The following is a 15,267-nucleotide window of genomic DNA, read 5'->3' as shown; positions in this document are numbered from 1 at the left end:
TTGTTGATAAAGGTATACTTGGAGAAACCGAGGAATTGCAGATTTATTGAGTCCATCTTTGATGAAGGTTAACTTCTTGTTCGTGCTACTAAAATGTAGGATGTGTATGCAATGCCTGAGTCAAGGATTGATGAATCAGCATAAATTTGTGCATGGAAAATCGTGTCTCAAACAGGTGATTGGGTTTTCTGAGGAAACATCCAAAAAGATCGGAAAGTGAAACTGGTTCATGTTGTTTACTTGGACTTCAGTAAAGACTGTGACAAGGCTTCTCATTCCCGTCTAACTGGTAAAGTTTTAACACATGGGATTCAGAGTTACCTTGGCAATTGAATATGAAATATGTTTGCGAGCAAGAGACAGAGAGGGTTGGTGAATGGTTGTTGTTTTCGGACAAGAGACCTGTTGCCAGCAATGAGGAATGGGCCATATATGCTGCCTAGCCAGCGACGCCCTCATCCTGCTGCAGAATAGAGCAACTATCAATAAAGTTATGGATGACTGCAAAAATGCTTACCATTAGGCAGTGAAGACAGTTTTCGAAGATGACAAAGTGATTTCATCTGAAAGGATGAAGGCGTGGAATAATGGCGGACCAAGTTCAACAGGAATGAATACGAAATATTTATTTGGTAAAACAACAAGGCAGTAAATATTCAATTAAAGCAAGACCATACATGGTATTATAAATAAGTCGGACCTCTGAGATTAGTTACATAATTCTTTGAACTTTATGTCACACATTTATAGGATAGTTAAGAAGGCATTTAATATGCTGGCCTTCACTTTTCAGACCATAGAGAATAGGAATTTGGAAGTCATCTTGTAAAAATGTTAGTGAGGTCTCCCATGGAGCATTCCTTTTCGACCTATTCTGGTGGTAGAAAACCACAGCCATATAGGCAGAATCTGCAGAGAGGGATAGTTAACGTTTTGAGCAGAAGCTCTTCACCACGCATTCCCGATGAAGTGCTTCTGCTAGAAATGTCGGGTCTCCTGCTCCTCGGATGATATCTGACCGGCTGTACTTTTCCAGCACCACATGTTTTGACTCTGATCCCCAGCTTCTGCAGTTTTCAGTCCTCAATTGTTCCTCTTATTTGAATGAAGTTTGGAGAGTTCAGCATGTTTTTTTATATATACAAGGATGCTGAGGGTTATGGAACCTTTGACTTCTCAGGAGTAGCTGGAAAGGCTGAGAATTTAAATTCACTGGAGCGTAGGAAGTGGTCAGCGATCTTATAGGTGTATAAACTCATAAGATTTAACGCTACTTTTAATGCTAGGTGATCTTCTGCTTGACCGGGGTATTTTGATACTGGAGGATAAAATTTTAAGGTGAGATAAGAGATCTGCAAAGACATGGTGGGTGGGGGGGGGGGGGGAACCTTTTGCATAGAGGGTGGTCTGTATGAAAGATCTCAGACATCTGCCCTATATTTTTCTCCATTCAATTTAAAGCTACGCCACCTCGTGCTCACCATTATTACCTGAGGGGAAAAATTAATTGTCTACCTTTTCTAAACCTCTGATTAACATGTATGTCTCAGTTCATTCACCTCTCAACCATCTTCACTCCAACGAAAACAGCCACAAGCATCTCAGCCTTTCCTTGGAAGACGTTCCTTCCATCCCAGGCACCTTCCTATTATGTCTCCTCTGAGCCATTTGCCAAAGCTTCCATATCTTCCCTAAAATGCGGTGACCATAATTTTATGCAATACTCCAAGTGCTGGCTCATCAGAGATTTGAAATACTGCAGCATGACCACATGGCTCCGAAAATTAAATTCCTCTACGACTAACTAGGAGCTCACTGTATGCTTCATAACAGACCTGTTAACCTGGGTGGAAACTTTCAGGTATTTATATACATGGACACCAATGTCTGTCTGTTCATCTACACAGTCAAGAAACTCACCATTCGCCAATACAATTTAAAGCTGTTGACCTTCCAAAGTGAATCACCTCACACTTTTCCGGATTAAACTCTATTTACTACCTCTCAGCCGAGCTCTGCAGCTTATCTGTGTCACTTTGTAATCAACAATATGATTCGGCACTGTCCATAACATTACTGATCTTCCTGTCACCCGCACATTTACTAACCCATCCTTCCAAGCCCTCATCCAGGTCATTTTCAAAAATGACAAACAGCCGTGTCCTCAAACCAGATCCTTGCGGTACACCACTGGAAACAGAACTCCAGGATCAACATTTCATATCAATCACCGCTCTCTGTATTCTTTCATCGAACCAAACCGCTGTAACACTGTCAATCACATGACATTATCTTTTTGTGGAATGGACTACCGCGGGGATGCTTATCAAATGCCTCACTGAAATTCACATATATGACATCAACTGCTTTACATTCATTCACCTGTTTCGTCACCTTCTCAACGAACACAAAATGGTTTGTCAGGCACGACCTACCCTTCACAAAACGGTGTTGACGATCACTTATCAACTTATTCCACTCTGGATCATAAGTGCAAACTCGTATAACTTTCCCAGCACTTTACCCACAACCTAAATAGAGCTTGTTGTTGTATAATTACCAGGGTAGTTTCTTCCACCCATATATCTCCTCAAACGAGTCCTCAAACGTCTCTTGTTACACCATAATTTTGTCGTTGTGCAACAATATCACACCTCCCCCCCTCCCCGCCCTTTTACCATATTCTCTGTTCTTTGTTCTTACTGAAACATCTAAATCCCAGCACCTGCAACAACCATTATTGTCCCTGCTCTATACATATTTCTGAAGTGGCCACAATATCGAAATCGCAGGTACCAACCCACGCTGCAAGTTCACCCAACTTTTTCTCGATGTTCCAGTCATCCAAATAAACATTTTTTCAACGAACTTCTTGCTTGCCAAAAACATCATGAGACCTTGAGACCATATTTATTACCTCTCAACAACGAACAACCTCCTGGAAACTGGAAGTATAATTTCGGTTTTCATCACCCTGCTAAATTAGTTTAAGCCTACCCAAAGATGTTTAGTAAATCTCCACCTCCATCAAAATATTTAGATCCTCTGATTCAGGTGAAGATTATCCTGTTTGTGCAGCTCCCACCTTCCACAGAAAGAACACCAATTAATCAGGAATCCAAAACCCTCCTTCATGCACCATCCCTGTAGCCAAGTGTTCAACTCCTCTCTCTCCCTATTCCTTGCTTCGGAAGACGTGGCATCAAGAAACAAACGAGAGGTGAAAACACTGTTTCTTCTAACTTTTATCTTCAACCCTAGCTCCTTGAATTTCAACCTGAAATCCCAATCTCTCTTCCTACCTGTGACGCTGGTACCAGTCTGGACCACGACTTGAGTTGTTTCCCCTCCACCTCGAGGATCCCGCAAACACGATCAGATAGATCATGGATCCAGGCCCCTTGAGAGGCAACACAACATTCATGAGTCTCTATAGTTCCCACGCAACTTTCTCTCTGTCCCCTGAATATGGAGTCCCCAGAGACCAATGCTCTGCTCCTCTTTCCCATTCAATTCAGAGCAACAGGACCAACGTTTGTGCCAGAGAGCTATGCCCCATTGTTTACCCTAATAAACCATGCCCCTCAACAATATGCAAAACGATATATTTATTGAGAGGAACGGTCGCAGGGGTCCCTGCACTGCCTGCCGGATCCCTTTCCATTCAGTGACGGTAACCTATCACCCTTCTTCTTGTACCTGAGGCATGACGACCTCCCTGTAACTCTGCTCTATAACCCCATTCACCTCCGATAAATGGAAACTGTGTAACATCTCTGATGGATCTGCTGACAGCCACATAGATTTCAGCAAATGTTTTTGATAATGTTCATTTTGGAAGACTGGGCAAGAAGACATGAGATCCAATGCCAAGATTTAAGTTACACTTTAAAAAATCCTGAAGTCAGCAAACAAAATTGATGGCTTTGGATATTTTCTGTGGCTGGAATTCTGTTTTCTTTTGGTGGGAAGCGTTCAGATACTGAGTGATGGGGCCCTTGCTTTTGATATGAGCATCAGTAATTTGACCATAAATGTAAGATGCAGATGAAGAATTTCGCAGATGTTAAAAGACTGGTCGAAAAATATATAGTGAGGTGGATAGTTGGGAGCAGCAGTTAGGTATCGAAATGCAGATCAAATGGTGTGCATTTTTTGAAGGGACATGATTTGTCAGAATCCAGAATTTGTTGGCCCAAAGAAGACAGAGGGTGGTGGAAAGTAATATATCTGGAGGTGAGTGACGACTGGTGCTCTGCAGGGATTATTTCTGGGACCTCTGCTCTTTCTAGTTTTTATAAATGATTTGGATGCTCAAGTGGAAGGGTGAGTTAGTAAGTTTGCCGATGACACAAAGGTTAGTGGAGTGATGGATAGTTTGGATGCCCTTGTAGATTTCAAGGGGATATTGACAGGATGCAGAACAACACTGATAAGATCGAGTTCAACTTTGAGAAATGTGAAGTGACTCACTTTTGAAAGCTGAATTTGAATGCAGAAAACAAGGTTAAAGGCAGGTTTCTTGCTAAAGTCCGAAATAGAGGGATAATGGGGTTCATGTTGATCGATCCCTCAAAGTTGCCATACGCAGGTTGATAGAGCTGTTCAGAAGGCGTATGGTTTGTTGGCTTTCATTAGTCCTGACTTGCGTTTTCGAGTCACAAGCTTATGCTGTTGTTCTAAAAGCCTCTGCTGAGATAACACTTGGATTATTGTTTTGAGTTCTGATTACCTCATTAAAGAAGAGATGTGGGGGGCATTAAAAAAGGTGCTGAAGAGATTGACCAGGATGCTGCCTGGATGTCTTATGAAAAATTGTTGGAGGAGAACGTACTTTTCTCATTGGAGCGAATAAAGTTGCGAGGTAACTTGATAGAGGAGTACAACAACTTGATATGCAAATGTAGAGTGCATAGCCAAATTTTTTTTTCCCTTGGTGGAAAAATCGATTACGTGGGGCATAAGTTAAAGATATTTGGAGGAATGTTTAGGTACGATGTCTTATGCAGGTTGTTTACACGTAGGGTTTTTGGTGCATGGAATGCAGTGTCAGCGATCGTTATAATATCAGATGGCGTTATTCCCATGAGAATGTTGAACTTGAATACTGATTACAGGCTGAAAGACTATAGAGGAGTAGAGGGATCTTGGCAACCACGGCCAGAGATCCCCCAAAACTTCCACCACTGTTACGATGGTTGCAAAGAAGCTGTGTGATTTGTTGACTGTCATTAGCACGGGGATTGAGTTTAAGAGCCACAGGTTATCCTGCAGCTCTGTAAAGCCATGATTAGACTAGACTTAGAGTATTGTGTTCAGTTGTGGTCATCTCATTCTAAAAAGGATGTCGAAGATTTAGAGAGGGTGCAGAAGAGATCACTACGATGCTGCCTGGATTGGAGAGCATGACTTATGAAAGGAAATTTGAAGCGGAGAGAGCTGTTCGCATTGGATCGAAGAAGGATGCAAGGTGACTTGATTGAGATGTGCACAAGGTTGTGAGAGGCATGGATAGAGAGGATAGCCACAGATTTTTTATCACAGTGGAAGTAGCTATCACGAGGGTCCACAATGTTAAGGTGATTGAAGGAATGTTTAAGGGAGCTGCCTGAGGTAGGTTCTTGGTGAAAGTGAGGACGGCAGATCCTGGAAATCAGAGTCTATAATGTCATTCTGGAAAAGCACAGCAATCAGGCACCATTTACTGAGAATGATAATCGACGTTACATTCATTAGCTCTTCATCACCCACACACCCAGCTCCAGCCCCACCCCAATTTTTGGCTCGCAACCTTTCCTGTTTTCACTATTACCCCAGATATCCCGCCACTGAAAGTAATCATATAGTCCTCAGCAATGGCCGCAAATTCATTTCTGTCCGCTCCCGGATTAATATGTTTGACACAGATTGTAACATTGGATGAAGTGACCAAGGAGGGTAATGAGGGCAGGTGGTATACATAGGCTCTATGGTTTCTAAAAGGCCTTTGATAAGATTCCGATTTGTAGGCTGTTAACTCAGCTGAGATCACATGGAACCCGGGGATCTGCAAGTATTCGGCATACAATTGCCTTGTTGGCAGGAAAAAGGCGATAGTAGTGGAAAAAACGTTTGTCAGATTGGATCCATGTGGACAGTGATTTACCTCCGGCTTTTGTGTTCTGCATCAATGATTTGTTAAAGAATGTAAAATGCATAATCAGCAAGTTTGCTAATAGCACTGACATGGGCGATTCACTGGGCATTGAAGCAGGTTAACAGTAACTGCCGCAACGTTGATCTCTTCAGGGCATGGGACGGAAAATGGCAAGTCGTGTTTAATGTCCAGAAGTGTGAGGCGTAGCATGTTGCAACGTCAAACCAAAGTAGGAGATCAATAGTGAATAGTCGGGATTTAAGGGATGTACTGGAACAAAGCAACTTGGTGTTTCAGGTATACAATTCTCTAAAACTGGAGTCAAAGGTAGACAGGGCAATGAAGAAGGATTTTGGCACACTGGCCAACATCGCCCAGAGCAGCCGGTATTGAAATTGGGAACTTATGTTTCAGTTGTACAGGCTATTAGTGCGGCTGCATTTGGAATATAGTGTTGCGTTTTCGTCCCATTGTTGAAGGAAAATGTTATTAAGCTGGAAAGAGAGCAGATCAAAATTACAAGTCTGTTGCTAGGACTCCACGTTCTGAGTTAAAGTGAGAGAATAGACAAGATACAACTTTCCTCTTTTGTGTGCAGGCTTCTGAGGAGTGTATAGTATACAATTGCATATGATCACGATTGGCACGGCGAGGATGGATACTTTCAATCTTTTTTTTCCAGTATGTGAGAATCAAGGACTTTCGAGCGTTAGTTTAGAATTAGAGGGGCAGGCAAGAAGGGTACCTGAGGGGAGTGGGCAACGTTATTTTTTCGAGGATGGTATGCATATGGAATGAGCCACCAACAAAGGATGGTGCATTAACAAAATTTAAAAGGCATTGAGTCAACTACGTAGATGGGAATAGTTTAGAATGATACCGCCCAACTTCCCAAACATTGCGTTCGGGGGGATGGACAATTTAGTCTTCAAGGAACACTTTCTCTGAAGGGCCAATCTCCATCCTGTGGGATATTATGAGTCTAAGTGTGAAACAATAACTGAACCAAATAAGAATGTAATGAATATTAATTGCGTTCCAATGAGTTCCATTGAGACCTAATCAGGAACCCGATAGATGAGTTTGGATCTTCAGTTGTTCTGATGATGCTGTCACATTAAAAATGTTATTTTATCCTTCACTCATTTTTAAAAAGAAGTGGCCAAGTCAGAGGTGCTGAAATATCTGCAAATGTTTACTTTAAAGTGTTAGGGTGTCCGATCTCCCAGTTCAGTTTTTTTAAAAAAGTGGTTTAGTTTTAGTCGGCACAGAAGGTAATAAGGTGCAAACAGGTTTTCTGCATTAGATGAATATCCCTGGCAGTCCTCTGTCTGAAATCTTTCCTGCATTTAAGCACCTGCATTTCAATTTACGATTGTTGCGAATGGGATTTGTTTACGTAATATTGTGGGACTTGGAGCAGTTCCTGAGTTAGGTTGCTACATCGAATCGGTTTGTTTTCAAATGGTTAAGTTATGCTAAATTCTATTGTCTTTACCCCGTGTTTAATTGTACTGTTTACTTAAGTTCTGTTCGCTGGAAGACGCGTGGTTTGACCAGCTGTGTAGCTCCTGGAATATCCACTCACATCCGCCTTAAAAAAGAAAAAGTTAGGGTCTGGGCAGCCTTCTTAAAATATTTTGAGGGAGTTTGGCTTGGTCCACAACGCTGACAATTCACCCAATGGGAAATAGCGAAAAACAGGAAGCATTGAGAACATCACATCTCCTGGATTCTCTGTAAGATTCAGGAAGAAAGCTTCTGCGACATTCCACTCCGTTCACAGCCTCTATACCTCAGTGAAACCAATGCTCGGAATGACTGATAGTAATGGAACTAAAATCCGCCAAAATCTCAGATCTTGCCAAAGGGTGTGGAGGAGGAGGTGCCATGTTTGTGGTGGGGTAACTGATTCCTCAGAAAGGCTAACAAGTGAGCGAACACACTTGAAATGCTTTGGAGCAGACATACATTGTGTCTCACAATCGAGTAGATGTGGGTTATAGTGGGCGGTGTGACGACCAGGTTTGTGGAGTAGGTTTCCTTCTGTTGTTCTGAGGAGCAACGGAAACTGTACGAACAGAAATATATAATATTGGTCAGACATGCCTATGGATATTTTGACAATGCTGGCCACAAACTCTCAAGGCACATTGACTTTGCACCAACATTTTAATCGAAAATAAAATTCTCACTCAAAGATTATTTCAATTTCTTTCAGTGTTTTCACCCATTCACTCTATTGTTGATTAAAAAATCTATCTTCGCAATTACCTGTCTCAATATTGCAGCAGCCGCTCTACTCTGTGACAAAAAAATCCACATATTTCCGATCTTTTGAATGAAACAAATTAACACTGATCTGTTTGAAACTCTGAAGCATTATTCTTTATCCTTGACGTCAACCGAACTGTATTATGAAATTATGACCTCTCTTCAATGTCGCTTAACATCAGTAAACATCAATTCTGCATCTAATTTATTCATTTCCTTCAGCATCTTATATCCCTGACTCAATGCAGAACTCATGCTTCCAAACTCCAGAGAGTATGGGTTGAACTGCACGATGCCTCTCTATAAGACAAACTCATGATCTATGAAATTAGTCTTTAGAACCCTCACTGAGCTGCGTCCATGAAAACTACACACCTCTACTGAGAGAAATAAAACTGCATACAATATCCCGGACAGTGTCTCACTAATGTCTTGTTAATTGGCAGCGACTTTACAGAATTCTCCAGACTAGAATTTTGCATTAATTGCCAAAATACAATTTGCCTTTCTTTTTAGCGCTGCACCTGCATACAAGTTTTTCCACGGTTTTTACAAGGTAATTTCCCTGATACTCTGTAGAAAAGTAATTTTAAACATCCATGAATTTCTGGAGTCTTGCACATCTGATGGACCGGCTATTAAACCCGTGCCTCACTATCTGAATTGACAGGAGATTTTTGAGATGCATATCACTTACCTGTTGCTTTGTGCATTTAGGGTTATGTTTGTGAACCTAACACAACTTTTGTATTTCCGTATACAATCATCAGAAAAAAAAAGAAAAAAAAATCTGGCACAGTAGGATCGTCAGATACAACTGGCAGAAAAGTGAACTGAAACATTTTGTCTGTATGAGCTCATCTTAATGATCAGGATTGACTCAAGTTCAGTGAGAAATAGAAGTAAGGAATTCAGTTTGCTTGGCGAACTGCTCCCTGTAACACAGACCATTAAGTTTTGACAACAGTCTCCTAAAATTCTTTTGCACTCTTTCCAGTTTAACAACATCCTTCCTTAAGCAAAATGAAAAAAAAACATCTCAACACAATATTCCAATACTGTCCTCACTAATTGCCAAGTGGAAGATAACTTGGCAATTCTATACTCAATAGTCAGACTGATGAAGGCCAGTGTATCTTCACTGCCTTATGCACCTATCATTCCTCTTCAAAGAAACATGCACCTGATAACCAAGATCCCATTGTTCCAGTGCATTCCTTAATTCCTTACAGTTCGCCTACCTTGGTCAATATCTACCTTGCTTGAACTTTGCATAGTGCAAGAGCAAACGCTTATCTTTGTTAAACAGCATTTGAAATTTCACGATCCTTGATAAAAATAGCGAACAGCAATGGACTCAGCGTCAACCACTGAGGCACTTCACTCGTCATAGATTAGCAGTAAGGCAAGCCTCCTTCTTTTATTGCACTCTGATTCCGAACATGAAGACAATTGTGCATCCAATTTGACAGTTCTGCCTCGATTCTACGCAATCCAACCTTCCAAAACAGCTTCTGATGAGGAACCCTATCACCGGAAATCCATGTAGACTGTATCTACCACTCTGACCTCTTCAAACTTTCTCTTCAATTGATCAAATGACATCAACCAATGTGTGTGGCATGATCTCACATGGAATAAGCCGGGGTACCTATTTTTAATCAAGCTCTCGCTTTCCAAATGCATGTGTCTCTAGTCTCTAGTCTATCAGAAGCTTCACAAGTAAATTCCGACTACAGGTTATGTGTGCTGGTTTCCAGCTGCCAGGCTTTTCTTTGCAGACATTCGTGAATGAAGGAAAATAATTGCTAATCTGCAGTCTTCTGGGACTTGATCTGTGGATAACAATGATGCAAAAGTGTCAGCCAGGGCCCCCGCATTTAATTCGCTTGCCACTTGCAGCGTTCGTGGATATCACAGTTCTGGACGTGGAGATTTATCCAGAATCATACATTCTAATACATCCAAGACCTCTTCTACTGTGGTAAGAACTGTCACCAATAAATTATCACTATTGTTCCCACATTCGCAAATCTTCATGTCTTTCTCCACTAAAACATAGAGGGAAAATATTAATTCAGAACCTCAACCAACTGCTGCAGTTCTACACATACGTGCTCACTTCAGTTTGAGGTTTCCTATTCTTTCTCTAGTTATTTTTTTCTTTGAGAAATTTGTAGAATCTCTGCATTCACCGAATCTTCTCAACAAAATGTGTCACGTGCACCATTTTCACCATGCTGAATTCTTTCTTCAGTGAACTGCTGTATCCTCAGTGTACCCACGTGATTTACAAAAGAGCAAACTGAATTAAGGAGGTTGTGGGGAAAAGTGTGTAGTTTGCAACTGAAACATTAGTCTTTGTATACAAATGGCATTCTTTGGTGATGATAGATTTTAACTGGAAATGAGTAAATTCAACTCCTATGTTAGATTCTCAACACGATGATTCAGTGTTTGTCGTTGAAACCTCTGGTAACGTGATCAGACAAACTATGCAAATCGCCTCTAATATCAATCTGTACCTGCAACGTATCCATCGGGGCTTTGGACAAAATTGACCTAGCTCCTGGGTCACTTACTATTCCAAATCAAACTTGAACCTGACATTTGTGGTATACCCTTGGTTTTTCAGGAAACTGTGTAACAAACTGTTAGGAAATTTTCAAGAGAATGATGTTATTGACAGGAGTTATGGGCCATCAAAGATGTGCAGCTAAAATCTTAACTGATCATTTCAACATTTGAATCAATCTCTACTTTTCAAACAGAAAAGGGAGAAAGCATCCGAAATTGTTAATGCCAGCAGGACAGTTTACGATACGGCAGAGCAAGTGGACGACTTACTTTTCTCATTATTACTTCTGCCCGTTTGGTAAATATAATGCGCCAAAAGAAGGGTGACGTAAAGTGAAATATTTCCAGCAGCAAAACGAAAAACTGCTAATAACCAAAAACAAACAGCTAATTCAATACAGGAATCCGACTGACAAAAAAAAATTACACTTGTTCATTATGGGGCAAAAGAAACTTCGACAACAATGGTACATTTTAGATAATTTTAAACTAACGGCAATGGACAAAGTAAAGCACTCTATTATGCATTGGATTTGGCGTGTAGATGTATTCAAACGCTTCAGCTCTTTGAACACATTAACGTGGGACATGTGAAGTATCCATTATTAATCATTTAATTGTGTATGTATAAACATTATGCAAGTGCGTCCTTTTGATTGGCATTCATACATTACACTTGAGAGAATATGAAAGTGTAAAATTGATACGCTGTTTCATTCAGACAAAAGAGAAATTTCTGGTGAACACAGAAGGTTCAGAAGCACCTGTGAAGAAATGAGAAAAGCATAGGGAACATTTCGAGTTCAATACTCCATTAATAATGACTCAATGGCAGCCTCAAACCGATATAAACACTGCCCAATATGTTGTGCAGCCAATTGTGGGAAGTCAGTGAGTTGGTAGAGTAGACGTTCCTGAAACATCGTACATGATACATCATCTCCAGTAAAGTGTAAAGCAAGCTTCAATGTCAACTTCTTGATGGAGAGATATACCTGGTCTTATCGAGTGGACAGGGTGGAGGCATATAATGACATCAGCAATGAAAATGCCTTTCGCTCTGGAAATTAGCTTGACATCAACAAGCTGTTTGTTCAAGGTACGTTAAAACATTATGAATAATTTCAAAACGTATGATTCCCGTGAGAGATGTTGGAATACATAAGGATCACGCATTCGGAAAGTATTAGTTCAGAGCCTAATTCAAACTGTTGTTCAGACAGGCAGGGGTACAATACGTCACGCGAAAAAAATGCATCTCCCTATTCAAATGGTGAGGAAAGTATACTATCTGATTCTTGCCATCATTGGAGTTCCTGGTAAGTTTCCAATCTGTGTAAAGCTATTTGTTGTTGTCCATGAGGTGTGTATTTCTCTCAGACATTTAATCTTACAAGTTAGTCAATTGTATGTTCAAGGAAGCAGAATGATTTAACTTAGTGTCGTTAAGCATTTTTAAATGAAGAGCAGTTGCATTTATTATGCACTGAATTGCCTCCTACCGCCTGAAAGTATCTTGGTATTTCTGTCATTCGATAGTTTAACGTTCTACTGAAAATGTGTGTACTATTAACGGAAGAGCAATGAATCGAGTGTGCATTCAAATTCTGTTGTATTAACTATTCCTGTCTTACATACATCTTCATTCTTAAACTCGTTGCACATTGTGGCATGTTTGTCATTGTTAATAAGGAACCGTATCCACTCGAAGAAAAGTGATTATGAAAACAAAAATGAACATTGCTGGGAAATCACAGCAGGCCTGGCATCATCTGTAGGCACAGTTAATCTTTCATGTCCACTTAATTCTATTTTCCCTCCACAGATGATGCTGGAGTAGGTTTAATTTGGGATTGCCGGCATGCCCCGTTGTAGTCTTGGAGGAGTGAGAGAAGTGATCACTGATCTCTCCTGGATAAACCGTAGTAATGGGTTTACATCACTTTTTTATTGGAATCAGTAAATCTTAAGCATGTCATTTCATTCAATACATACAGATGACTGTGAGGGTGTACAACTATTGTAGCTCATTTATGCTGAAGTCAGATATCAAAGGGCAAACACGAACACTTTTCCTTCAATGAAGTAATAACTGACTGTCTGATCTATGAAAGCTACCATCTATTAAATCTCATTTAAAGGAAACTTGCATTTCCTGCCATTGTCGCCAGTTTTATGTCTTACCTTATGGAAGCTAATGATCTCAATTATTCCATTTACCAGTAATTGCATAAGCTAAATATTCTGGGACTTCATACCATTTTTCCATGCATTTATCTTTGGCAATTCGAAAGTGGTAAACTTTGATTTTAGAAAATTGACAATGAAATTATCTTCTCCATATCGCTATTTACAGGAATCTTACCTTTTAAGGACTCAATATTGGATATTTCCACTGCATTTTTGTAACCAAAGAATGGAACACAACCCGTTTCTTATGAGCTGAAATCTGAAATCACTCCATCATAATATATATTTGTTTAAAGATTATAATCTTTATTAGTGACTCGGATTCAATTTGTAGTGGTTAAATCAAAACCAAATGTGGTCTGTTATCAGCTCAGCTTATACGACTAAAAGTGATAAGTGTAAGTTAATCATATAAATAGGTTCTTGCATAAATCCTAAACCTGTCGTCATAGTACACAGGAGCAACCTGACGTTGGGTGAGATCCCAAAATTTTAAGTTGGAAGTGTGCAGATGTCAGTCACACTGGATTCATTGCTCAGTGTATTTTGCCGCTGCCATAGTACCAACACATACGTGTGTAGATATTAAATAGTTAATGCTTACGAACGGAGAATTCTTGTCAGCAATAATGAATCAATTTTACATTGTCACACAGTTAATTTCTCCATTTCTTTAAATTCTGTGATCATGCCAAATGCATAAATTTCTGGTGCAATGTTCTTAATGGCTGATCAGAATCAGCAAAAAAAAATCTTCATTACCAAATCCATGTTCTTGTCTCTCTTCCAGTGAATTCAATTTCACTTTTAATCCTGTCCAAGGAAAGCTGTGGGCTATCAACCTGCACAACTCGTTACCTGTTGGCCATGACAACTGCAGATCTCCTCGTCATTATCACTGAGGTTGTTCTGAACAGAATCAATGATTATTATTTTCCATTAAATTTCCTGAAGATCACTCCTGTATGTAGTGTTCGCTATGTTCTGCTCTGCGCAGCCACAGACTGTTCTGTCTGGTTCACTGTCACTTTCACTTTTGATCGATTTATTGCTATTTGTTGCCCAAAGGTGAAATCTAAATATTGTACCAAGAAAACTGCAACAGTGATTCTTCTAACAACAGGGATTCTTCTGTGTTTGAAAAATATTCCAATCTACTTTAGGTTTAGGCCACGGAGGATAATCAACAACATACCTTGGCGCTGTTCTAATAGACCAGTCTATTTCACTGACTCGCGATGGATTGGATTTCGTACATTTGAGAAGATTTTAACACCGTTGATTCCATTTGGATTAATTCTGTTTCTCAATGGTGTGACAGTCAGGTATATTTTAGTGGCCAGTCGAATCCGTAAACGACTCAAATGTCACAGCAAGGGAGACTCTGGATCTGAGAGTAGAAGGAAGTCTATCATTTTGCTCTTCACCATATCCGGTAGCTTCATACTTCTGTGGTTCATCTACATTTTTTTTTTTTTTTGATTTTGATGAACTATTAGATGGCCCATCTGGTTATATGTTTGAGAACTTTGCATATATGCTGCGTAATTTAAGTTGCTGCACAAACACGTTCATTTACGTGGTAACACAATCTCAGTTCAGAGAACAGCTAAAACTTACATTGACATATCCTCTGACATTAGTCACTGCGTTTATTAAGAAACAATCAAGCTAACATCATTTTTAATGCAAAAACAGGTAACAGGCAAAATGTGAAACAGTTGGTTTTATTCTATAACTTATCTTATTTTTCCAGTCACTTCCAACAAAATGTGTATCTATCCCAATTACTGTGCTTTCCCCTGACCCAATAACCTCCATCCCACTCCAACATGATCTGTTCCAGTAATAAAAAGGATATCTGTGTGTTCCTTTTTCCTTTACGCAATTTAGTTTTTCTGTATCTTCTCCAGAAATTAAAACGATTCCTCCCTCCTTCGGTTCTGTCACTTACATGTTTCATTTATATTGTAAAGTTCTCCATGTGTCTCTCCCTGCAAGATGGTCTGTGTTACCCTCAACGTAGACAGCATTAATCATCAATTCCTGCAGGTCCGAGGTCATTTCAATCCCTGTAATTACTTCCAGAT

At 40.0% G+C, this 15,267-nt stretch overlaps 1 pseudogene; it reads left to right on the top strand.

Moving 5' to 3' along the window:
* Positions 1–12,239: 12,239 nt before the first annotated feature.
* LOC140460095 (probable G-protein coupled receptor 139) lies at positions 12,240–14,852 on the top strand (annotated as a pseudogene).
* Positions 14,853–15,267: the final 415 nt, after the last annotated feature.

Source organism: Chiloscyllium punctatum, chromosome 36 (genome assembly GCF_047496795.1).
Source record: "Chiloscyllium punctatum isolate Juve2018m chromosome 36, sChiPun1.3, whole genome shotgun sequence".
Lineage (NCBI taxonomy): Eukaryota > Metazoa > Chordata > Chondrichthyes > Orectolobiformes > Hemiscylliidae > Chiloscyllium > Chiloscyllium punctatum.
The sequence above is the reverse complement of the archived record's forward strand: the minus strand, read 5'-3'. Positions and strand labels throughout refer to the sequence as shown.